Consider the following 27,213-nt stretch of genomic DNA (forward strand, 5'->3'; position numbering starts at 1 on the left):
TTCCAATAAAACTATACATAGAGAGGAAGCATAATATTACAGGAAAAAAAAACTCTTTATTATTTTGCTGTTGCTGCTACTTTGTCGCAAACAATTCCACGCCATGCACTGAATGCAATTTATTACATCCGATTGTGATCATGACTATAGCGAGTAAGCTTGTGTCCTTGTAAATGTGATAAAAAGCGCTGACGAGAGCCTGCAGATGCCACGGTAAGCTGGCTGTTGTGATAGTTGTTTGCTAAGTTAGTTGATATGCACCGGTTTGATATACTATCCTATACCCCCATGTGTTTAGATCTCTGGCTATGTTCCTAGTGCATCAAGCATCCTCCCTTCCTCATCTTTCTCAACCATCTTCCCATGCTTGTTTATCTGTTGGGCATTACTCAGCATTCTGGCAAACACACAGACACACACACAGACACAGACACACGCACACGCACACACACACACACACACACACACACACACACACACACACACACACACACACACACACACACACACACACACACACACACACACACACCACTCTGGTTGTATAGCTGCTTCCTGTGGCGGTGTTTTGGCTTCCATCCCCTGTAATTTAGCCGCTCCACAATAACCTGCAGTCTCTTTCGGATGGAGATATGGTTAAATTATATCATTCTAACTCCCACCATTCCCCAGGTCTTGTGCAGATCACACTGCAGATTGGGGTTGAGATGAATAAGGAGAGATGGAGAGACTCTCTCCTCCCTCCCTCCATCCGCTCTCTCTCAATCTCTCATCACACACACTGCGGCTCCTCCCTCCCTCCCTCCACCTTGCCCTTCTCCACATCCCCTCCCTCCCTTCTTCCGCTATCCCTCCTTCATTCTCCTTCTATCTTACAGCCTAGCCTGAGACCAACAGAGAATACACCCCTCCCTTTATATGTGTGTATGAGTGTGTGCGTGCATGTGTGACGTTGCCGTGTGAACCACATGTGTCGGTGTGTCTACACGTGTGACTTTCGCAGCAGCTGACGGGAAGGACTCCTGAAGTGCCCCGGACTCCGGGATATCAGATCATTTTCTCCCAAAAGCACATTTATCACATTTCTTAACAACACCTCCCACATCCTAATAGAAAGTCATTTCCCACCTCTTCGGGGCAAGCATCTCGATGGAATCTTCAACCCTTTCCCCAGTATCTTGGATTTAATGAGCGAGCCTGCCTGCCGTGGAATTTCTGGACTGCCTTCGTTACAGCTCCGGTAAGGATATCTCTCTCTCACACACTCTCAAGCCTCCCACTCTCACTCTCTCTACCCGTCTGCCTTTTTTCTTGCACTTCCTACCTGATTTACTTCTCATAACATATTGACAGGTGCATGCAGAACACATTATGGGATTGCGGGGCAGTTTAATGAAGCAGAGCAAGCTATGTAGGACAGGGAGATAGAGGTAGAGGGGGGTGAAAATAAGGACGGGGCTGGCTAGAGGAGAGTGGTAGAGAGTGCAAGGGGGAAGAAAAGCAGGGAACAGAAATGTGTGCCGACACCAGCCTGCGATGCTCCCGCTGTCGGAGGCTGCAGGGTAAAATGTTCCACTTGGTACTTGCTATTGATCCCATGTTATTTTCAGCTTCCATAGCCTTACAGACAACTTTGCACAGTCTGTCTCTCTGGCAGATGGAGTATATGGTGGTGTTGGCTGTTTGTTGACACTGACACTGACAGGGAGGTACTTTGTCATACTAGAGAGGTACAATTGTAATGTGAAAGCAGAAGCACATTAAGAGTGGCTGTATGTAACATGCATAGGTGTGTTGCCATGTGGCTGTGTGTTCTTCCTTCCGCTCAAAGCAAGGATGGGAGGAGAGCAGGGGAATATGGGATGATGTGTTTGTAAAGTGTGTGTGTGTGTGTGTGTGTGTGTGTGTGTGTGTGTGTGTGTGTGTGTGTGTGTGTGTGTGTGTGTGCGTGTGTGTGTGTGTGTGTGTGTGGGTGCGTGTGCGCTGTGCGTGTGCGTGTGCGTGTGTGTGTGTGTAAGTGTCCTCAATGTGCTAATGTAGGTGTGATGGGACAGGCAGGGTGGGATTTAGATTGTCCCCAGCTGAAGTGTGTGTGTGTGTATGACCTGTCTGGTAACCTGATGGGGCCTTCACAGCTCTTACTTCCAAAAACATCCATCAGACACCAATTTGAGAAGGCTGACTAGCAGATCACAGGCATGTGTGTGTATACGACATTCAGTGATTTTAATTATGTGTAATATATATTTATTTCCACTGCATTTATGATCCTTCTTATCTTTAGGAATATATAATGCTAATAACACATTGATGAAGATGTATCCACTTTTATTTAACTATTTTTATCAGTTGGAGGCAAGACTTTCAAGTTGATGTTACTATTTTGGTCCCCTCTGAATGCTGGATTCTCTCCTTTTATCTTCACTGCTGTCTTGTTATTAATTCTCTGTTCATATCTCTCTCCTGTCTCTGTGAACTCTTCAGGGAGGGGGAGTGAAGAGAGATTGTTAGAAGGGAGAGGGTGAGAGATGCTGGAATACAAACGATAAATGGGTGTTACTGGTTAGGAGTGTAACAATACATTGATATTGATCGATATGTTTTATTAATTGCAGAAAGATCGAACCCTAACAACGCCAAGCTCAAACATCAATGCATATCGCCATCTTTAATAAACATTTTATTTTTGACAAGCTCTCACTAACACTTTGTCCACTCATATAATGAAATGTTTTTCTTTTAAATATTTGGATAAACTTGTTTTTTTTTCTTAAGCTGATGTAACAGGTTGTGTTGTGTTGTATGGGCAATGCATGCAGTATAATGTTCTTTGCTATTGATCGCAGGTCCCTGAATCAAATTGAATCATCAGACTTTGTGATATTGTCAAATATTGTGTTGTTTTCCAATGTTTTCGATGTGATATTCTATTGTGATGTCCACCCCTAGTAGAGAAACGGAGAGGGATGAGACTAGGAGTAGAAGAGATGGAGTATAGCAATGAAAGACTGACAGGAAGCTACAGGGACAAGAGCATGAAAAGGACAGACAAGGAGTGAGTGTGCACTAACACGCCTCAGAAAGAGCTTTTTGAGGCAGGCAAAACCTCTTCTGAGGCCCAGGCTTTTGGGATGGTTGGGCTCAGTTAACATGAACAAAAAAACATGTAGTAGATACGGTAAGCTCACAGAGCTCACACATGCCTGGCTTCCATTTCCTGTAGAGGACATCAATATTTATCACATTTTCCCATTTCAGAGAAGAAACACTGATAACACCGGAGGATGGAAATACAATAAAAGATAAATCAAATTACCCCACCGTGGGTAGGCACTGCTGCTTCTGTTTCATTTATGATTCCTTTATTCCATGGCTTAGGTCAGGCCGGCTGTACCGTCACTTATATTGCAATACAGGTGCAGCCACAGCGGTTCATGGTTTCAATGATTGCATTATAGGGTTTTAGTCATATTTGCATCTATACAACATATCGGATTGTATATTGGTAGTTAATGGTTTTATCTCATTAGTGTTTCACATATCTAATCAATGCTTGTATCAGTTTCTACAGCCACGCTAAGAATGCTTGATTGCATATCTGTACGGATTTAAGGGTTATTTGAAACAAATTAAAATGAAAAATATAGATCTGACTTTACCTAGTTAAGCTTTTCTGAGGATTTTAATGTACTCAGAAGGTACCAGAGATTATTCTCTTGTCTTTTGAAAAACATGTATTCTGCTATTTGATTTGTTTATTTTTGTAGGTATCTCCATCTTACCCTATCACACTCACTCACTGACTCGCTCACTCGCACACACACACACACACACACACACACACACACACACACACACACAGGAAGTGCTTAAGTGTGGCTAGCACGAGTCAATTTTACCCTTCTCGGCTGCAGTAAGAGCTCGACGTGCTGTGGGTGACTTGCATCCGACAGTGACTCACGTTGCCCGTGACTGCTCCTCCACCCACATCCAGGAAGCATTGATGCTGCCTGTTGCCAAATGAGAAGTTAACAACTCTTCTTCTATTTTTTTTTTACTCTACCTCCAAGGCAATCATTCTCAAGGCTGTAATAGCGAATAATGGCTATTACCGATGTGGCTTCATGATTTACCATGATGCATGAAATGAAGTCGGCAAATTTGTCACAGCAATTCCCAGCTAATGGTGTCCGTAGTGGTGGACTAGCAATGTGTAAAGTTATGTGAATATTAGCTTCCCATCCCAGTGCTCTCTCTCTCTCTCTCTCTCTCTCTCTCTCTCTCTCTCTCTAGACACAATTTACACAAAGCTGATGTAATACATACAAACTAGAAGCCTTTAGTGTGAAGTTGTTTATGTCGTTATAAAATATCAGCAGGCTCCCGCGAACAAATGTTTTATTTTATTTCACAAAAAAAAAAAATGCTGTTCAGTTATTAAATCTGCCACAAATATTAACATGTGAACGTGGATTTGTCAAATGTGACTGTGTAGTCTGCAGCAGTTGGGGGTTAAGAACATTACTCAGCAGTTGTTCGTAAAGGATGAGAGAGCAATATTTCTTCACTTCCACTGCCTATTTTTTTTCTCTCCCAGTCGGTTGAGAGAATCTAAAATTAAATGGTATAAATTGGAAATTGTATAAATAATTCAGAAAGAGCTTTTATCTTCTGTATTTGGACGCTTTACTAGGACAACACAATAGAGATCCTTATGCAGATGTTACAGTTTCAGACAAAGTTTCACCTCTCCCTGACCTTTTGTGCATTTAATTTTTGTACATTTTTGTCATATCAAATGTTACCTATGTTGCCCATAGTTTTATTTTTTGATGTTGTTCCTCTTTATAAATATCATTCAAAGGGCTAATCAGGTGACGTTTAGTGTGTGAAATAATTATGAATGCGGATGAATGTGCTAATTGTTAATACATACACTTAGAATAAAGCAGTATAGCCAAACATCTACCATATGGTTTGTTTGGTTTTCAATGTTAGCAGAACTATAATGTACAATGATTGGCCCAAGAGGAAGTGCAGTCATAGTTACAAGGTGACATATTAGTCACTGATTGGCCAATATAGGTCCTACATTATTCATTAAGGAAGACATATTGAATATTAATACTAAAACAAATTCACTTAGTAAGATCCTCTTCAGACATTTGATACTGCTTCCTTTGACTGTATGAGAAGCCAGTTAAATTATAGGGAAGGAACCAACTTAAAAGCATCATCCAAGAAGCATTATAAATCCAATCCAGCAATCCAAGAACAACAAGGTGGACCAGCCTGTTTCTAAATGTGGGATGCTGATTATGCCTAATCTAGTTATGAATAATCTAATTTAGTCCTTAATGAAGCCTGGCCTCTGTATACAAAAAAACAACGTGCTCACTGTAATTACTGGGAGTCAACACAGTCCTGCCTTTATTGATCATAATATGGAGAGCATTTCTTGATAATGCACTTTGATGCATGTGAATAATACGCAAATGCCTTCCAGTGTTGTACTTACACCTCCAAAATGGAGACCCATGATGTGAAAAGGAAGCATATAAGCTTTCTTCCTTCACACAGTGGAATATGCAGTAGCTTGTGGCGCTAAACTAACAGCCAATTAAAACTGCTCCAACAGAATTTGACTGAAGGGTGAGCGGTTTATGTATGCAATGATGACAACTGAAAGACTACCGCTGACACTGATATTTGGTGCAGCTCTACTTACAATTCTATACATTTCTCTGTGCTAAATTCCAAGGAGGTGGCCTTAATGTGTTCAAATCAATTTTCTATTTCTATTTACAAAGTCTTTGGCATTTCCACCCCGGCGAAAAACTGTTGCCGTTGCCAGCACATTACTGACAGCTCAGAAGACAAACAATATTGTCTGGGTTAGAGTTCAATAGTTTCTCTCTGATTGCTGGTAACAGAGCGAGCCGCCCTCATGAAATCGAGGGGGCTCGGTCACGTTTGAGAAATCCTGAATGTTTGTCCAGTGGGTTGTTTTGATAAATGTGAATGAAGACATTGTGTAGAGTCTTTTTAGTAGCTTCTCTTCAACATGTTAAGTTGTAGAACGATATAAATAGATGCGCCGCCTGGTATTTATAGTACATTTGTATTTCCCTGCGGATGTCTGAAAACTGCAAAGTGTGAACAACAACCCTTTACCATACTGAGGTTATCTTCCTACTCAGTTGCATATGTATAATACTGAAAAAAAGCATTGTCAACTAGTGGACAGTTAACAAACATATTATCTTTATAAAGCTCCAGAGACAATTTATTCATGTAAGCGCAAGAGAATTTCACACCTGTCGAAGGCGACGCCATGTGCCATTTGATCCACACAATCATAATCACGTTTATTACCAGGCACCAGGTGTGAGTTTCACACATAGAAGTAATTTGCAGTGGTCTGACAGTACCCACAACAAACATACATCATGTATCAATATGTGATCTAAGATGTTTTTTTTTTCACCTTACCCACTGTTTATCTTGTTTAGATAAGTGTGGACCTTCATGTGTTAAGAGAGAGCTGAGGCCATCTGTGTATCTATATGCACAGCCTTTGAAAATGGCAAATGTCAGTCAGAGAGTAAGCATGGCGATGACTTGCAAAGAGTCATTATTAAAGATTGCATTGCTGGGTGGTTGACATCACTGTTTTAATCTTGAAACCCATTCTACCCCTCCTGCCAACCACACACACACACATACGCATACACACACACACACACATACACACACACACAGTCTCACAGTTGGCGGTAAATTCAATACTAGAAAATCCCACAGAGATTTTGAAAGTACGGGCAGCCTTCTACGAACCGCCGCCGCACGCTTTCTGATCTCGAGTCCCGAGGTGTGGCCGATTGAAGGTTGCAATCGGAGTAGAGTCCAGCTGCAGCCCCGGAGACAAACACCCTGGCGTGACAACAACACCCAGGCGTGACGGAAGCAACTGTGGTGTGACGGACGTGATTTTTGACTATTTAGCTTACATGACATGTCTGCTACGTCACTCATTTGCCCTAACCCTAACCACCCAGCTATGATGCCTGAACCTAATCCTCAAAACAATATAAATAACACAAACTTAGTAGCCTATCGGTCTGCGGTCTTTTTTATTGTTCGACGTGATGTACTCAAGATGGCCGCCGCGGTGTTCCGTCAATGTTCTATCTATATTCTAACCTCTCCCTGTCCCCTTGCCCTAACCCTAACCACCCAGCTGTGATGCCTGAACCTAATCGCCAAAACAATATAAATAACACAAACTTAGTATTGGTCTGCGGTCTTGTTATTGTTTGACGTTGTTTACAACTTAGAAGTTTATGACGTTGCAAAAATCAAATCTACAGGTAACGTCCGTCACACCACAGTTACTTCCGTCACGCCTGGGTGTTGTTGTCATGCCAGGGTGTTTGTCTCCGGGGCTGCAGCTGGATACTATTGTGCAATCGTGGCAAATCGGCAGAAAAATGGCCGCTCTCGCGAAGACGTTTTCGTTAAGGGCGGCCATGTTTTTTGAGCTAACTCGCTAAAACATTATACACATGTGTATGTCGGTCCCCTGATGCTGTATACACAATTTGGTGATGATAGGTTGGAAATCCACAAAGTGATATCACTTGACTGTATTTCAGGTCATGTAAATTAGGGAAGAAAAAAATTGTGACTGACCCCTATGATCCAAGAGGCTTTATTGTAGAGCACCATGAGCTGTACAAGTGTAAGACATTTCAAGTCAATCAGAGTCAGTGGGCGAGGGGCGTGGCCTGTCAAACATTGCATTTTTGAATTATGGTTTTAGCATTTGTGGCGCCCCCTATGGGATAATCTAGACACATTTTTGCAGACATGCTACCACATGTCTTCTGCACATATCCTGCACGTTGTATGATGATAGGACCTATGGTCAATGAGTTTTGGCCAAATTGTTGATAGGCCCCGCCCCTGCGTAAAGTTTTTGGTCAATGGCCGACATGTTTCTCAAGCTAGCCTACTAATATGTTACGCAAATGTGCATCGTAGTCCCCCGAGGCTTCGTGAGGAATTTGGTGTTGATAGAGTAAAATTTGTTGAGGTTAAAACCCTGTTTATCAGTTTATGCTAATTAGCGGAACATATTCCCTGAAGGACTTTTATGGTCCCAGAGGCTTTTTTGTAGAGCACCCTAACATACACCTGTGTGAGAAATTTCAAGTCAATCGAATTTACGGTGTGCGGGGCGTGGCCTCTCAAACTTTTTCAGTCGGGGCTTAATAACAGCGCCCCCTAGCAGAAATTCAAAAAACTGTATAACAGCACACCCCGTGGGGTGAGGACGCATGTTCTGTGAAATTTTTGCATGTCTGCGTGTAACAGTGTGGGAGGAGTAGCAGCTAGAAAAATTTCATGGAAGAATAGACGAAGAACAATAATTTCGGGCCCTCAATACTAAATTATAATCATTTGTGTGGAGACCTCTTCCTCGCTGCCCAGCGTGCATGTTACTCTGACGCCATGGAACACACACTTCTTACAAATCCTGCTTTGTGACTAATATTTCAAAAGCTGAAAACTCTCACAGCCTGCTTGGAAACGCACTAAAAAAAGACATGTAATTAACCAATGAAAATAGTATTTATTTGCTCTAGATTAATTTCAAACTCAATAGCAGCTGGCGGAGAGGTGCCCCTTCCGTGAACAACGTTGTTTTTTTCCTGAATATTTTCCCAGTTCCTGATTGTACTGAAGTCTCCACTATGATCTGCGTCAGTCGAGAGTGAAAGAACAGGCTTAAACGAGCTGCCAATATTTCTAATTACCACGGATGATGCACCCAGAGCGCTATTTTTGGATCAATGCAGTGGGAGAAAGCTTGAGTAAGGGAGGAGGGAGAGGGGGGGGTTACTAAAATGTGAAATGAAAAAATCTAATACGTGTTTAGACATATATTTTCAACTGATATCACATCTCGAGGCATGTCATTTAGCAAAGTTGACACTGTGTTTACGATTGAATGTGATAAAAAATCTGCTTCAGTCCTACGATGGCCAGGGTAATAATATATATATATATATATATATATATATATATATATATATATATATATATATATATATATATATATAACTTGACATGCATTCCATCCCTGAGAGCTTAAGCTGATATTCAGCAAATAATGCAAATGAGGCAGATACAAAAAAAAAAGCCATTGGGACGGTAGCTGACCTGAATAACTGCCACCATGTGTGTGTGCATTTGAGGTTCTAGTGATAAAGACAGCTTTTTACCTTTGCTGGCCAGGTCTCTGTCATCATCAGCATTCAGGTCAGAGCTGTGCACTCATCTTGGTTGGCCATTTTCCCTGAAATTATTTTTTGCCTATTTGTACACAGCAGTCTTTTCTTTTCCCCCAGGCAAAATGATGTCCAGGTTTTAAATAAATAAACACAGATACTTAAACTTAAATGCTTATGAACCCACGCAGCAAGTGCATTTTCAAAGTGTACCAGAAAAATGATTTGATAAAAATAATGTGTTGAATTCAGCTGATTATGCTACGTAGCCTATATATGTTATCCTCTACTTGTGTAATTGTAAAGAAGACACATGGTTCTTCAAACTATGTTCTTAAATAGATAACTCAGCATACATTGTAGATGAATGTACTATGCATTTGGTTTTGTATTGCATCTAGTTTCTTGGAAAATGATTTGTCACTTCAGATGGCCTCATTTACAGTTTGTAAGAACAACTATCTGCGTAATCAATATGTTCTTATCTGATCTGCTTCCAACCATGTGTCAGGACAAGTAATGAAGGGCCAGCTGTCTTACACACACCTTTTCAACTAAAAGCATAGCATATTGAAACCCCATTGTTGATCAATGCGGTTTCAATATGTGCAAAGAAGGCTGTAATAGACGTTAATATTTAAACTGTTCATTTGGCCAAATGTATTAACTAACCATGAAATTGATCATCAGCCTTGGTCCCCATTAATTATTGTCCTAATTAAACTATTGAGTGTCCCAGTCATAGCTTACAGTGCAAATATCATCTAAAGCTGCGAACACACCGCATTGGCCCCCTGCGGCGGTTGGCCGTGTGGACGCAAGTTGCTCGCCGCTTGATCATATCGGGCCATATATTCCTGACGCCGACGCCGTTTCTGAGATCAGACCCGTCACACTTACGGTGCAACAACAACAACAACATGGTCCAGCTGTGCCAAAACATACAGATGCAGGTACACTGTGTAACCAGCGGCAGTCATGTCACAAATAGCATTAAATCAGCATGAAGATGCACCCCGATCGCAAATACACACACATTAACAGCAATTCAGCAACATACTAAACACAATAACAACAGCAGTGTGTGCTCAGTGGCAAAAATAAAGGCAGACATCAGCCTACCTGAAAGTGAAAGTGTGCGGTCTGGCGGAGGACAACACCGGTGCTTTGCTGTACTATATTGGAATTCCACACGGACACTGCCGTCAAGTTTCTCCGGAACAGCACACAGCTGGGTGAGTTTCACTATGCTAACCGGCGCTACCTTGGCTAAAGTACAACCAACAGCTAAACAGATGCAAAATTCACATATTTTTGCAGAATGTATTGGAAGCACAAAGTCCTCACTCCACACGCCCACCTCGGCCTGCAGACCACCGGGCAATCTCAACGCTGATTGGCTATCGCGGCGCGGCAACGCCACGCCAAAAAGATAAATATTTTCATCTTTTGCGTTCGCCGCATATGTTGGCAGCGCCGCAAATGGTAACGCTTTCGATTCACGCGCTTCGATGAGGCGCGGCCACGCGCCGCGGAAACGCCCGCCGCTGGACGCCCGCCGCTGGACGCCGATTCATGGGTGGACGCGAGGCCACGCGCTAGTACATTGACTTTGTATGTAATCTCGCCGTGCGGCCAGTGCGGTGTGTTCGCAGCTTTACAGTTATGAAATAAATGACCAATGGGTGATGTTCTCACCCTTAGTTCCTGAAAATATCATGGTTATAACATTCACTGCCCTGGGTTATTGTAGCCCAAGTATTTTTCCCCAAATATACACTTACACAAGTGAGCATTTTCTGACTCTATTTCTATAGTCATGAAATCCTTTTGCTTTTTAACTTTAGAAGCCATGCTTCTATTGGAATAACCACACCACTTTCTATTCGGTTCACCTCTGGTCAAATATAGTCAGTTCCTTATATAGAGAAAGAGAGCCATGGTAGTATACTGATGATAGTTAATAGAGAGTACAAACGTGTCACGTTAGAATGATTTGTGTCAGGAGACTAGTCATACATCATGTTTAGTGACATGTTTGATTGTTCTATGGATTACAGGTATTACCTCAGCTTTTGTATAATGTTGCTCGTGATTAGCCCAGTGCTCCCGGACATAATATGATAGCAATGAAATTATGACATGAAAATTCTCCACTTGCCGAGGTCATGAGAATGTTTGCACCAAAGGAACAATAGGCCACAATATCGAAGCCTATTTATAATACAATATATGCTGTCTGATAATTTGGCTTCTTGTGCTTTCAGTTGACCTATTATATTACATTAAGGCCACTATTGCAATATTGTTGACTAAAGGAATGCATCACATCATGTCTTTTACTCATAAACTATAAATCGTGTTTATCTCCCCATCTCCCTTTGTTATGGGCCCGTATTGCCCTCTGTCCAGATGTTTCAATTTGAAGTCATTTGCAGTAACTGTCAAATTACTTGTCTAGAGCTTTTACAGGCCAAAGGTCAATACACACAGACACACACACACACACAGACACACACACACACACACACACACACACACACACACACACACACACACACACACACACACACACACACACACACACACACACACACACACAGTGTTTCAAACTCACTAGATATCTCTTTTAGAACTCTCTCGGTGTGTGAATGCTTGTTAAACATGGCCCTCAATGTCCTATTAGTTTTGTTGTAGCCGTTAGGTCAGAGCAGCTTACAACACCTTTATCATTGTTATTAGTACATCACGGACTTTGTTGATGTTGTTTAACTTCAATCACTGCACAGCTTAGCTTCAACCCGAGCGGAAGGCTAATTACCCATAAAAACACTTGTGTCCGTCCAGCGTGCAGAACTTTGAGCCTTAATCTTTGTGTTGCTCGGTCATCACCTCTTGGCTGTGGTGCGTGCTCGTCCCCTCAGTTTAACTTCTACTCTCTGATAGTCACGCATCAGTGGCATTTTCATCAGCATAGGTCTGAATTACCTTACTCACTTGATAATAATTCGTCATAACAGACAATCCCACTGGAGACTGCCAGACACATTTTATGACGCACAACAGTCTAGACCGGGCCTGTCATATCTTCACATTCCCGGGTTGAGATTTTACTTCTGAGTTTTTTATTTTATTTTCCCTTTTAAGTTGCTCTGAAAAGATTCGCCTGATCGTTTATTCAGTCTGTAGTTCGTTCACACCAACTTGAAAATTCAGCTTTAAGTATGCAGTTTATCAGTTGTGCAGCAACAACTTTAAAGTAGGCTATTTCATCAGCCATCGTCTTACATTTGAATCATATAGTTTTGCTGTGTTGGTGCATGTACTTGACTGCTAAATCAATTACTATTATGAGATTATAGATGCACATATGAAAACAGTATGTTTCAAGGTTAAGCACAGCTTATTTTTTTCTAAATCACAGTATACCAGGTGTGTCTTTTTATGCACACACTCAAAGCGTGTGTTCACACTGGCACATGTTTGTAGCATGTGTTTGTGAAAGAGCTTTAACGCCACCTGGGATATGCGAGATATTTACATAGCATAACATTAGCGCTGCATTGCTACTCATCACTAGCATCCAGCGGGGAGCCGACGCTGTCAGGAGAAGAGATTATGACAGAAGAGGTTCAGGAGGCAGCAGGCTCCCCGTAGCTGCTGCTGCTGCTGCTGCTTCACCTATAACGACTTTTAAGTGGGCCAGGCTCAGGTGAGCTTTCCACACTTAAGCCAAATTGGAAAAGACCCTCGGAGCAGAGAGCTAAGTGGCACTGGCGAGCTAGTGATCTGTCTGTGAAGGGGTTCAGGAAAGCATTATGTCAAGCTGAGCTTCCTTGTGATTGAGGGAAGTACCACGGACATGGGAGAATTTAGAAGATAAACAGGTGATAGGCTTTTAATAGAAAAAGGTTGATAACTTAGTGGAGTCTTTAAAGCCCCTGTAACCAGTAATCCACTAAATCCTTCTCACTCTGTAAGTTGGGGAGTGAGTTGCGTGATAGTTTAGCTGAAAAGAGTTGGTCATATTTATCAATCCAGATTAAAGATATTGTCGTTTAAGTTTGATACTCATAACAGAAGTTTGTCTAGATGAGGCGGGCTATGTTCTGGTTCTTTTGAAACAATAAGTATTTAAATTAATCACGGCAGTTCTCTGCCCAAACGATCTATAAACGCAATGACTGTTTTTATGGAGACCGTTTGATACAGCCACGCCCACACAGTCTTGACAATGGTCTACAGTAAAAAAAGCTGTTTTTAAACTATGTTTTATAATATTTATGAACATTAATTTGCAATGAGTTTTTTTTGTAAAAGCTTATTGAGACACCCAACTTTGATATCATACTGTATATCATTTTAATTTTTTTTTGTATTTTAGACCATGATTGTGATAGTGTGTTGTTCACTACGAAGAACATGATATGGGAAAAAACCTAATTCATGCACCCACAGTGTTGTAATGTGTTGTAAATTGGAATGAAGCACCCACCATGTTGCTGAAGTGGCATAAAGAATGCTGTGATTACACCGGAGTTCAAGCCCAGGTAAGTTATCGGTGGCATAATGATCCACTAATGCTGATGATTTATTTTTCAATACGTCTGCGACTACAGTCTAATTGAAGCTGATGAGATGGATGTGTTTGTATTATTCTCCCTGAGAGAATTCAAATTGTTCATCAATTTCATATGTATCTCTTTAGGAGCATACACTTGTGTATTTGATTGAAATTAATATAATGAAAGAAAAAAAGAAGAACACTCCTATTGATTTGATTTCATTAAACAACCAGTTACAAAGTTGATGTGGAGGAATGGCCACGGCATATTGGTATTCTGTGGGGCTACCTGCTCAGCTCGCTAAACCAAAGCCGACATTTAATTTGCAACCAAAATGAGTTGAACTTTGTGTGAAGCGGGTCATTTTACTGCTGTAATCGAAGTGCCCCCTCTTTGCTTGTAATTTGACTTGCACTGTTCGGATACTGCAATGGATTGGTGTGTGTGTGTGTGGTGTGTGTGTGTGTGTGTGTGTGGGAAAGAGTGTGAGCAAAAGAGCAAGTATAACCTTTTATAATTTCAACAGTGTCATAAAATATCCATAACACATTCCATTCGTTGGTCACTTTTACCCAATTTTGTCTCGCAGTGTTGTAAGTGAATTCTTCGAATAAGGTATCAACAGGCAATCCAAGCCTTTAAAGACAGTATAAAGCCACATTTAGAGAGTGTCTGTCTTCTGTCATTTGGTGTATTTTCAGTTCAAAGTGAATGTTGTTGCAGAGCATAAAATTGTTGTGAAAAATTGTCACAACAGGAGCGGGTAGTGGACAAAACCCTCAGGGTGCAGTCAGAAGAAGTAACATGTTGTCCCCTCAGTTTAGCAGCTTGTGTCATTTTGAAAGTGGTGGAGCTGCAGTGTTTGTATGACTGGGCCTGAGGATATTGCCTTTAAAGCCTCTGGAAACTTGGTCTAAAATAGTAAAATACAAAATACATGTAGTCAAAGTCGGGTGTCTTAATAAGATTTTACTAAAATCTGATTGAAAATCAATGTTCAGAAATATTTAAAAACTTAGTTTGAAAAAAAACATCTTTTTTATTGTCTAGACCGTTTGACAGGACTGTGTGGGTGTGGCTGTGTATCAAACAATCTCCATGGGAACATTGTTGTCATTGTTTTGTATAGAACGTTCAGGCAGAGAACTGCTGTGATTGGTTTAAATAATTGTTGTGTAATGCGAACCAGAAAATAGCCTGCCTCATCTTAACCGGATTTCTGTAAAGTTGTTCAAACTTAAATGTCAATGGCCGCGTTTCCCAGAATCGATCGTTCTTTGGGGCCAAAGAAGGGTCGAAAGAAGGGTTCGCCAAAGAACGAGCGTTAAGATACGGGTGTTTCCCAGATGGCTTCTTTGGTGCCTTCTTTGGAGAACGCGTAAGTTGAAGCGAAAGAGCCTCTTTGGTGGGAGCTGTCCACCGCGGTCGTGCTGAAACTGAATAAATCGATGCCAGGCGAATCGATCACCCACCTCTTTATCAGCGCATAAGTCACACACAGCGCCCCGTGGTCTCCCCCACACAGGTGGAATTAGGCTACGCATGTATCGTGTGTGTGTGGGGGTGTGTGGGTGCGGAGGGGGGGGGGGGGGGGGGGGGGCAACAAGTGTATCCAAGTAGTAATCAAGCCCATTAGCGCATATATACCCCGTGGATAGGCACACACATGTGAGAGTGGAATAAAGCGGCAGAAAAAGAAACAAGCGGGCACCGTCGTTTACCGCGGAGGAGATGGGCGTTAGTGGACGAGGTCTGGCAGCACCGGGCAGTTTTATTCGGGGGAACAAGGGGCAAAAAGAACATCACGGTGAAGAACCGTGTTAGGCAGGCCATAGCCGAAAATATGTCCCCCTCCATCCCATGTGGCCTGCGTGACTGGCGTGCTGTGAGGAAGAAGTGGCAGGAGTTCCAGAACCAAACAAAAAGGAAGAGTGCGAAGGTTTCACAAATCAATCTCCCTTCGTTGCAGGTGATGCAGACGCCCAGTAAAGACAGCGCAGAGTAACCCCTCCCCCATATGGTTTCAATAAACTACTTTGGTTTCCTTTTCAACCATGTATTGTGTGTATCATTTTGCATTGAAATGAGAGTGTCAAACCTATAGCAACAAAAAGTCCCAGGCAATTTGTAATTTATCTAAGCGTAGGTTAATGACGTGTGCGTATAGTGTGCCCTTTCAACAGCATTCCAGTGCCAGACTTTGAGGTAAAGCACTCGGACACTGCAGCAATACTCATAGTGTGCAGGACGTTACATGTAGCCTACATCTGCTGGTTCTGTTTATTTATTTCAGCCTTCAGGCCTGAGAGTATATGGGTGATGTGGTGGTTGTGGGTTTATGGTTTAGTGATCAGTGCTTGGTGACTGGTGGTAAAGGGGTAGGGGCTGGGGGTTGTTGGACCTCAGAAGAGGTTGATATGTTCTTAAAAACGCAGCGCAGCCAGAAGCTGCATCTCCGGGGGGCTGAAGGAAAAATTGCATGTGTGTGGAGACACCAGAGTGATCAGCCGTTGGATCTCCGCACGGCCGGGGCAGTCGGTACTTTGCCTGAACGGCCCGGTCTGATAGCACGTCCAGTGGGGAGAAGTGCCGACGCACGTATGCATTTATGTAAACCGTCAGGCTTCGCGCACGGCGAGGCTGTTGTAATGCAGCCATGGTTTCTCACACGCGCGGACTTTGGCAACGCCTTTATAGCAGGTGGAGCCGCTCTGGATGAGGTTCAGCTGAGTTCAATTAAATCTGTTTCCTTGATATCTGTCAAATGCCACAGGGTTGTGGATGTTTTTTTATGTGTAGTACTATAAACTCACATGTGTGTGGAAAACGTAAACGTGTAATTCATTAAAACATTTTTTTCTCTACTATTAGTTTATGTTTATTGCGCCAGGTCCGCATTGAACATTGTTTTATTATTTCGAAAAGTGGAGGAAATACATTTCCCTGACGCAGCATGATCACTGACGATTTGGTCGCTAAGAAAGGTTGAAAGAGTGGGTCAGCGCCGTCGTACAGTTCCATCTTAGTGAAAGTACTACTTTCGCTAAGAAGGAATCTGGGAAACGCATTCTTCTTTCACAGCGTTCTTAAGAGCGCTCCAAAGTAGTACTTAGCCCAAAGAGGCTCTTTGGGATTCTGGGAAACGCGGCCAATATCTTTCATTTGGATTTATAAACATCTCTTTTCAGATGCCATCGTGCAACTAACCCAGATAACAGAAAGGATATGTTGGATTTGCTTTTTAAGGGGCTTAAAGTGACCAGTGTGAAAATAGGTTAATGTAGACAAATTGCTTTAGTGTGATGAATGGCTCTTTCATTCCCTAAACCCTTTGGCTTAGCTGCTTTTGGACTTTGTTTGAATTGTCATTGATAGTTATCTCCAAAGGTCAATATAAGAGATATATCAGTTTCCAAATGGTAATAGTATCATCTTTAAAACCAACTGTGTACTCCAATATTGTTTCATTTTTCCTGCCAGAAACGGGTTCTGGAAATTGATTTCCCAGAGATTGGAGATTCCTCCTGGGTATTTTCTATTTATTTTCAGCCAGTTCCTGCCAACTCCTGACTTCTTCACGCCAGGCTGATAAATTAATCTTTGTCACACATTCCCACTGAGCACACTGGTCCATAGCTCTATTATAAAGGATACAACAAATAGAGTGTTTCACAACAACAAAAAATACACAAGGCATTACAAGCATTCCTAAATGATGGCAATCCAAATTCAAGTGGCACTGCAACCAATCAATTAATGGTTAACAATCAACGTGAAAGGCAAAGCTTTTTATTTTAGCTGTTACATTGAAACACAGTAGTAATGCAGATGGTGATTGTGAATCCAATGTCATGATTTTAAAAATGTAAATGCATGACGTCTCATTCAGACAGGAAACTCATATGCATAGTTATTGCCAATTAAATCACACTTTGTTATCCTTTCGATAACAAAAAAAAGCTGTTTGTCTTCCCTACATACCCGACTAGGAGGAACAAGAAAATATAAAAAATATCTTCACAGCATGTCAAAGGCAGACGTCATGCCCAATTCTAGTTTGAGACCTTTCGAACAAGAGACACCGCATGAACGCAACCATGCTCTTACTGCTTCTGCTGTATCCCTATATGTATCTGTCTGTGCTGGTACTGTCTGTTTATCAGTATCTTCCCTATGTCTTTGATCTGGAAAAAATGGTTTACGATATCAATTTACCTGCTGTCCCAGTTTTGCAGTTGTTGTTAACAGCTGCTTAAAACACTCACCAAAGCTGTCTGTATCGATGGTGGCACAGGTGCACGGCTGCACGCTAAGTCACTGGGTGGAGGGGAGTTGTTTTATGAGTGATAAAAAGAGTTTAAAGAATGGGGTTCTTCTGTCAGTCAGATAAAAGAGGCTCACTCAAACAGCTGGGTCAACTCCTGTGTGTTTACTGTTGTAGTTGTGAAGCTATGGATATAAATATCAGTTTAAATAGTTAAAATTAGCAAATATTATTTAACATATTTGTCATATGGTTCAGGTTCATAGCTACGATCAAGAAAGCTTAGCTTGGGGGCGCCCTTAGCTCAGTTAGTAGGGCGTCCCCCACCATGGGCCTTGGCCAGCAGCGGACCCGGGTTCAATTCCAGCCCGCGGTCGTTCTCTGCATGTCACTCCCCTCTCTGCCCCATTTCAACTCTGTCTCTACACTATCAATAAAGCATAAAAATGCAAAAAATTCAATAAATAAATAAATAAATAAAGCTTAGCTCATGTACTCTGTAATATTTGTTTGAATCCGGAGTGGTTTACGGAAAGGTAAAGTGGAATTTAAATGTGTCGATTGCACATAGGCTACACTTTTGTTTGTAAGGCTGATTTTGATTCCTGTCAATGTTGGTTTTGCTGTTATTTGATATCTTAAAATGTTTTCTGCCAGAATAACATACGTAGCAGTGTATAGAGAACAGGATAGTTTCACCATAACCTACAGAGATACAATTGAGAAAATATTATTGCAGAAACAGTAAATAACTGAAAGCGAAAGTGGCCCTTATTTTGATATGTAAATGTCCTACAAACCTGCAATTACTGTTTTGGAGTGTTGACCCGTTGGGGTTATTAATGCATTTACTAATGAGAGGAAAGAAGTGCTGTACTAATGCAATGCAGAGTATATTGCCTGGAAGAGACCATCATTTACCACAACTGCTGTGTGTGTGTGATGGGTGATTCCGCCTTTCGCCACCACTATGACCAACACTTGGCCTCTGCTCTCGTGGGTTTCAATCAGATGGGGTTTTCATAGTGCTAGCTTCTTAATTATTTATGTATTTCTTCTATGCTCATCCCTTACATTAAAGTGGGCCATTGAGAAGGATGATCAGTTACTAAGGCTGAATTGATGACTTTTTTCTATTTTTTAAATCAATAAATGCTTATCAGTGACCCCTATCTGACATATTGATTTATTGCCAGTGTGGTCACAGGCATTCTCCAGTATTTGCTCACAGGTGAGAGTTAGTGGGCACATGCTAAATTCATATTAGGTGTGTATAGGAGATGATGTTGTCGAGTGGATCTCATTGGAATTCATGGCTGCCGTGTTGGTTTGTTTATACTGGAGTCCAGCCCTCAGGCGGTAGCTGCTTTGCTGACGGCGAAGCATTAGTGATCACACACAGAGCAGATATCAGATACGTTTTGATCCATACCTTGACCTTAGAAAGACAAACAGAAAAAAAATATGCTGAATGGATGGTTATAAATAAGTCAAAGCCCAGAGTTTAAAAGGTCTTATCTCATTGGTGTTATTGTTTGATATTAATTAAACATAAGGGGTCCATGCATCCCGCATTGCCTGAAAACTTGATTGAAATTCGAGAGCATGTACTTGTATGATGGCCTCGCTAGGTGAAAATACACAATTAAGAATATCTCTACAGACCTTTTATGCATTTATCATGGATGAGGTTGCAACTGCAAAAGGCTATCATTATGCAACTGGTGTTAGTGTGGCAGAAAAATAATTAGAATATTTAAATTGTAAAAACATTACATAGCTACTGCCCTGAGGGGACACACCCTTAGAGGGCAGTTAAACATGTTGACCAATCATTCTAATTACACAAAGTAGCAATAACCCCTAAAATTCCACCACTCAAGCTGTTGCAGTGAGTTGCTCTTATAATTGCTTGTATTTTTGGTTATAGTACAAATCACACATTTTGGCCATGACCTTGCCATTTGTCATATATGGCATTTTTGACTACTAGAATTTTTTTGTGATATGTATCCATTATTGGGCGAGCTATTTGGTGTTGTGAGTTAATTTACTAGTTACTCTTTACAAATTAATATCTATCTATCTATCTATCTATCTATCTATCTATCTATCTATCTATCTATCTATCTATCTATCTATCTATCTATCTATCTATCTATCTATCTATCTATCTATCTGATAGTTTTATATTTGGTATATTTTTAGGCTCCTGAACACGTCATTTTTCATCGTTGCTTCACTCTGTAGCTGGCTCAGGTTCACTTCCTATCCATCCTTACCCTCTGCCTTCTTTCCATCAAGTACACTGGATCTTGCGTGTCTGTATTCCCCTGATGTCATAGGCATCAGCCCAAGGATTGGCATGTGAGGCACAGCTGTGCAGGAACTTCAGAAAGTCTAGGTAAAATGTAGCACTTGTGGATGCTAATGCACTTCTTGATCAAAATGCTACTGTAAAGCTACTTGAATCATAAAACAGCAACGCTAGCACCACCATGTAGTTAGCACTGCCACTGTCCAACACTGAGTATATGCTGAGTAATAGCATCCTGTTGTGCCCTTCAGACTGATTGTAGAAATGGAGGCCCGAATAAAAGATGCACGCCATCATTATTAAAAAGTTCCATTTTCACTTTTGATTGAGTGTTCCATCAAGTCAAGTGTGTGAAAGTTTGAAACAGTTCAAAAAGCAGCATTCGTAGTCACTTTTTTGAAGGGTTTTGACCATTTTAAAAGACACTTTCTATTTGGGCTCGTTATTGATTGGTATCCTTCACCAAACAACCGGTTTCACCCCTCCAATCAGCTATACACGCAGTAATCGCCTTGTCATTTCTCTCCAATGTTTACAATCAGCAGGTTTCCTTTGTTTCAATCAGCAGCTACTGGCACAATAATGCCGGTAAATCAGGGTCCAGAATTTGGATTGCTTCCCTCATATAGTGTTTGACCAAAAAGCGACGTGAAACACATTATTCACCATTGGATTCTGTTTAAAAAAAAAAGATGATTCAAAAATCAATGAACACGTTTTTTGTGTGCATTGCTATCCTTTAAGCTTTGGCCATTGCTTGATGAAAGCCCAAATAGTTTTATGTTGTCTTCTTTGCCCATGTACTGTAGACAAGTGTGTGTATGACATCATTAGAATACAATCTGCCTTTATTCCCACCTGGAGTTCATTATAATGTTATGTTATGTATGAAAAGTAGGATAACGTTGACACCCGAAGGCACCGTCATTTGTCATATTTTATTGATGTGGCGGCAATGCTGCAATCACAATATGCAAATAATAGGAATTCCAGACCAGACTTAGATTGAGTGCATGAGTAGTACCACAGGCCTTTTATCATTATGAAATTACAGCTCCCCACAGGCAAAGATGGTAAAAGTCACCATAGGCTATTGCTCAGTCTGCATATGTAGCTAACTTTGTCATAAACATACTGTATGAGGTACCAAATGAGGAGTTTTATGGCTGTAAACATCTGTGTATTCCGCGCCCTTAGCCTTGTAAAGGTGTGAGCACAAACTGCACAGTTAATTAGTCACACCTCATTCAACTGGCCGACTCAAGGTTATTTGGCTAATTATGTGCAGGTATAGGGATAGCTATGCAAATACAGCTACGTGAATGGGTGGTAGAGTTACAGAAAGGCCGTTGTTCCATGTCCTTGCCTCACGATTTGCCAGCAGGAAACGGTCCAAGGCGAAGGTGCTTGAATTACGTTGAGAGTGGCGGCACCGTGTCACGCATTTGATAGCTCTCATTTCTTCGTCCAGATACAAAAGGTCAGTGTCAGTTTGTGTGGGAAGTTGAAAGCTAATGTACAAGGTAATCATGCAGATTTGTGAGTGGTGTTCTTTTAGCATTCATGAGTTTGACGTGCCATTCACTTGCCTTTTACTTGTCCATTAAATACGAATGTGGAAGTACTTTAAAGACGTTTTATTTTTTTTGTAGTATCGAAAACTAAACAATGTGTTACTGCATACAACATATACGTACAGTATAGTTTTCATTTGTATTACTTCCCATGAGACAATGATGGAAATAGAGTTTATGTTTAGTTAAATGTTCAGTAAGCGGAATGGTCAGTTTAGCTAACTGACTGCAGTTAGAAGTCCCCTCCCTCGTCCCCACGTCGCCACATTAATGCACAGCAGTCTTCAACAGTGAGTTATCTAGCACCATCTCAGATAAGAATGTGTGATAAAACATGATAAAAACCATCAAAACACACATTGGGAAGGATTTTTACCTGCTCGCCATTGTAGGCGCATACACATTCACCCGTCTGTTGCTCTGCACGTGCACCGGCAGTGAGACCATGAGTCTCGGTTTCTAGCGTTCTCTCTTGTGATTGGATATTTTTTATTATATATTTGGGGCGGCAGTGGCGAAGTGGGTAGGGAGTTCGCCTCTGGTGTGCAGGGTCGGAGGTTCGATCCCCTGTCTCCCTGCCACATGTCGAAGTGTCCCTGGGCAAGACACTGAACCCCGAATTGCTCCCGATAGTTAGCTTAGTTAGCTTAGCACCCTAGTGCTAAGCCTACCCTGCGTGGTAGCTGCTGCTATCGGTGTATGAATGTGTGTGTGACTGGGTGAATGTGTACAAAAACAATGTAAAGCGCTTTGGGTCTGTGATAAACGGAGATAAAGCGCTATACAAGTCCATTTACCATATTAATTTCGGGATCCCTGAAAAGTTTATTTGCCGAATACATGCAGAGCAGCTGAATGAGAGATCGGTTTTATGAAACGCGCAACCTTTGTAAGTGATCACTGTATGAATAAAGAGCGATTTAACACTAATATTAACATAAATAAATCGCTTACTTCACCTTTAATATTTGAGTGATTTATTGTTATGTCAGAGTTCACTGTGATCCTGTGCAGTGGATATGCAGTGACAGTGAGTTGACAGCCCTCTTTCATAAACAGTGACGTATAAGGTAACGATTACCAAGCAAAGGGATGGATGATTGGTCCTAAAACAACCACAACACACATCAATAGCAATTACAATGTATGACTAAATCCATACCTTACTTTGCAGACATGAAATGGCTGAGGCACAAGGCATTTAAGGGCAAAGTAAGCCAACATGAAATATGGGGCTAGAGGGTGATGATACTTCTTGTTTTCTCTGGCAGTCTTTCTAGTTTTTGCAAGGACGGCACTTGTTTAACTTTCACTGGGAAAAAATGCTAAAGAACATGTTTCTCAAAGCAATTTGTGTTTTGGAAACAAATATAATTGTTCTCCTGACACATAGCTAGACAGTTATACAGTATGTCCAGACTCAGGCGCTCCTCAGGAAGACACAAGTGTATTCAGTGAGAAACTGTATATGTACATTTGCATCCAAGAAATGTTTATATTACTATTCTTTGTATTATTATTATTTGCATTCTCCCCATATTGAGATAATATGATGCTAATGAAGAAATGACGAAGATACAATAGTAAATAAATAAAGATCCGACTAGCCCTCACTGTCTAACCTCTGCAATAAGTAAAATATGTTATTAATAAAATAATACACCCACTTAAAGGTAGAGATGGACTACTAGTTGTATTCAGAAGAATAACTGGACATTTTTGTCAGCACTATAAAAAGCTCCATTCAGTTTTTTTTCTGACTAAGCAAGATCCTGATAGGGCAGGCCACAGGGGTATTTCTAGCTTCAGGCCTGGACTCTTTCCATACAGAATTGATTCCAGTCCAAATCGAGAAGGTTAATTTTAACTATTTTATTTAAAAGCATCTGCTTCTTGAAGACAAAACCCCCCCACACACAATCAGATTACACATTATCCCATGGTGTTCTCTTAGGACCCATTGGGCGGTTATGTAAGATGACGCACAATAAAGGGAAAGGTCAGACGGTAGACATTTTTTTATTACATTTTTTTTTACTGCTTGTAACCATGTTCCTCCATTGTATATTCACTCCCTGTTAATTACTCCAGGTCAGGTGACGTTGCAGAATGTTGTGCTGCCTCCCTCCTTCATTGCTTAACTTTGATAGCATCTTGAAAGGCTTGCCTTGTCCTGTTTGACTTTGTTGTGTGTGATCTTTAGGATTTATGAGTCCATTGCATCTTAATTAAAGACAACATCATAGAGAGGGAGAACTGTAGAACAACAGCAGCCTCTCAATTATTTATTGACTTGCGACTCAGGAGGTCCACCTCACCCTCCAAATACACACACACACACGCGCACACACACACACACACACACACACCCACACACACCCACACACACAATTTCCACTGTGTGCATTGAATATTTGTGCTTCTATAACAAAAAAAATACAAAAAATATATATATATATATAATATATAAAAACAGTGAGCACTTATCAACAATTCTTAGCAACCCTCCTTCTGAAGGTCAAACTGTCTGCTTTGTGTTAATGTTTTATTCATACAGTTCAACCTTGATTTGACTAAAAGCACAGAGATGGCCCGTGGAATAGTAGGCCATCATCACTGAGAGAGAGAGAGACCTATTTAATGTACTCACACACAGCCTTAAGTCTTGCTTTTCCCTCAGAGGAAGAACCATCAGTAACTGTCTGATATTTTAAACCAATATGCCTTCTCTTTCACTCCACTTTCTGTGGTCGTTTTGTCACTGAGATTAAAGTGTTGTAGCACCATGGAAACAATTGTACAGCATTTTTTTAAGCTGACATATCCTATAGAACAGTGAAAGCAAATTGAATATAAATTTAGGAAATCATGCAGGCTAATACTGAGTTTATTCATATGCACATACAGAAAGGTATATCTTTCTCGCTGCACAGTCAGTCATGGCCCTAACTATTTCCCTATGATGAAATTGTATTAATGGAACATTCACTGTCTGTCCAATTATTATTGGGGCCTCATCAGACCCGCTCCACTGACATGCTCATGTTATATGTTCCTTACGCCAGGTCTGAGCTTGGTAAAACAGCTTTTAGCTTTAGTGCCCCTGACTTCTGGAACAATTTACAACTTAAAATGTAAACACATACATTAATATCTTTTAACAAGTTTAGACATATTATTTGTAATCTGGCCCACATAAACTGTAACTTTTGTGGCTAAGCAATGCTCTTCTTCTCCATTTTCTGAATGTTTTAATTGTTTTTTCTCTCCTTGTAAACGGTTGTGTATTTGTATTTGTATTGTGTATTTGTAAAACTCGGCGACATTGTAAAAGAGGGTCACCCCTCAATTGATCTTTCGAGGCTAAATAAAGGAAAAATTAAAATAAAAAAATAAAAAATGTGTAGGTTGAATAATGTGGCAATGTTGACTTTTAGTTTTTCAAGTATGTAGGGTGGCTGATATTCCAGCTTTTTGTTCATCAGTAATTTAATTTCTTGGATGGGGCCATCTTGAATTTTTACTGTGTCCCTGACATTCTAAATATGGCCACAGTGAATGTTAACCAGGTTATGCACAAATGGATTCTCAGCAATAAAAAGATAAATGTGTTAGGCAGGACCTTCTAACTGTATTTTTTACTAGTAGAGAAGATGGAACCGTATAGTAACAAAAAAAACAGTCAAGTCGTGTCCTCAATTTGATCTCTATGCAGATTACAATCGAACAACAACATTATGTCTTATGTAAGCCAAGTGCAATGAATGTGCCATCCAGAAGGTCCATTTTGTCATATTCATAGAGTGACAATGCTCAACGTATTGAACTGTCACCCTAAATCGTGGGGAAACTTTTAATAGTGGCACAATGATAGTATTTTTTCTTGTAAGTTCTTCCATACATTTAACTTTTTTTATTGTTTTCATTTAGTTTAGTTATGATTTATTTATATTTAAAAAGTGAAAAACTACTAAGTTACTTATTAGTAGTATGAGTACGTAGGCCTATGTGCCATAAAACTGTTGTGCTTTATACATGTAAAAAATAAACCAAAACATATTCCAGCATCCTTTGCATTAGCAGGAGCAGTGCAGTATATTTATGCCATTGATTTTCCTCGTATTTGTCTCTTATTTGTTTCAAACACTCGGAGCACACAAACGAGGCGACATGAGGAGTTGAGTAGTCCTTGTACTCTTTAGAGAATATGATCGTATGTCCTGTGTGTTCCCTTACACCTCCTCTTGTTTCCCTGGCAACGTGGCAGGAAATGAAGGACAGGCTATTGGCTCTGAAGTTTTCTAACGGCACTAATGAAAATACTCAAGGAGAAGTGCACAGACCTCGGAGTTGTAAATTATAAGTATGGCCTTTGCCAAAAGCAGCGTCATCCAATCATGTTCTGCTTTATGTAGATGTGACACATTTTTCTGACGCTGATTTAAATTCTGTCCCGGAGCGGAACAACACTTTAACTAACACATAATAGGCCTATTTGAACACTAGCTACTCTATTTGAATAGATGCATCACAGATCAAATTATCTTTTTGTAAATAGCTTTCATCAGATTCAGTCATGTCATGTCATTTAATAATACTTCTGAACATGCTATATTATATCCGTATGTGCCATTCTTGGAACCATCTGCGAAAAAAAAAAAAAAACGATTGCATTGCCTGATTTGCCACAGCGAGCACAGGGAGGAAACCATGGGGGAGGATGTGGAGCCACTGTAAAGAATCATCATCCAAATTGCATCTATATTGAGCTTACAATTTTGGCCTTTTATTTACCCATTAACGCAGACATTCATGTACCGATAACAGCAGGCTAACACCCAGGGTGCTGACCATCCATTAACAGTAATATTGGGATCATTGTCTAACCCACGGACAACATGTGGATGGGAGAAAGTGGCTATGGAAACGGCAAATGCCTACGATTAGTGAACAACTCTGCTGTCCCTACGACACTTTCTACTTTAAAGCATGGTCCCTCAAGACAGGCCTTGCAGTTATATTTTATAGCTTGGACACTACCAAAGTTGACAGAAATGTGTCTCTCAAGTTACTATCTTCATTTCAAAGTCACATTCTGCCAGATGCAACAAGGGTAAACTCAAACACCAGCCGGACCATCTCACTTATAAAAGCAAACATCTCCTTGCAAGGACAGGTTTTTTTTTTTTATCATGTCAGA

This window comes from Ammodytes marinus (genome assembly GCF_949987685.1).
Source record: "Ammodytes marinus genome assembly, chromosome: 5".
Lineage (NCBI taxonomy): Eukaryota > Metazoa > Chordata > Actinopteri > Uranoscopiformes > Ammodytidae > Ammodytes > Ammodytes marinus.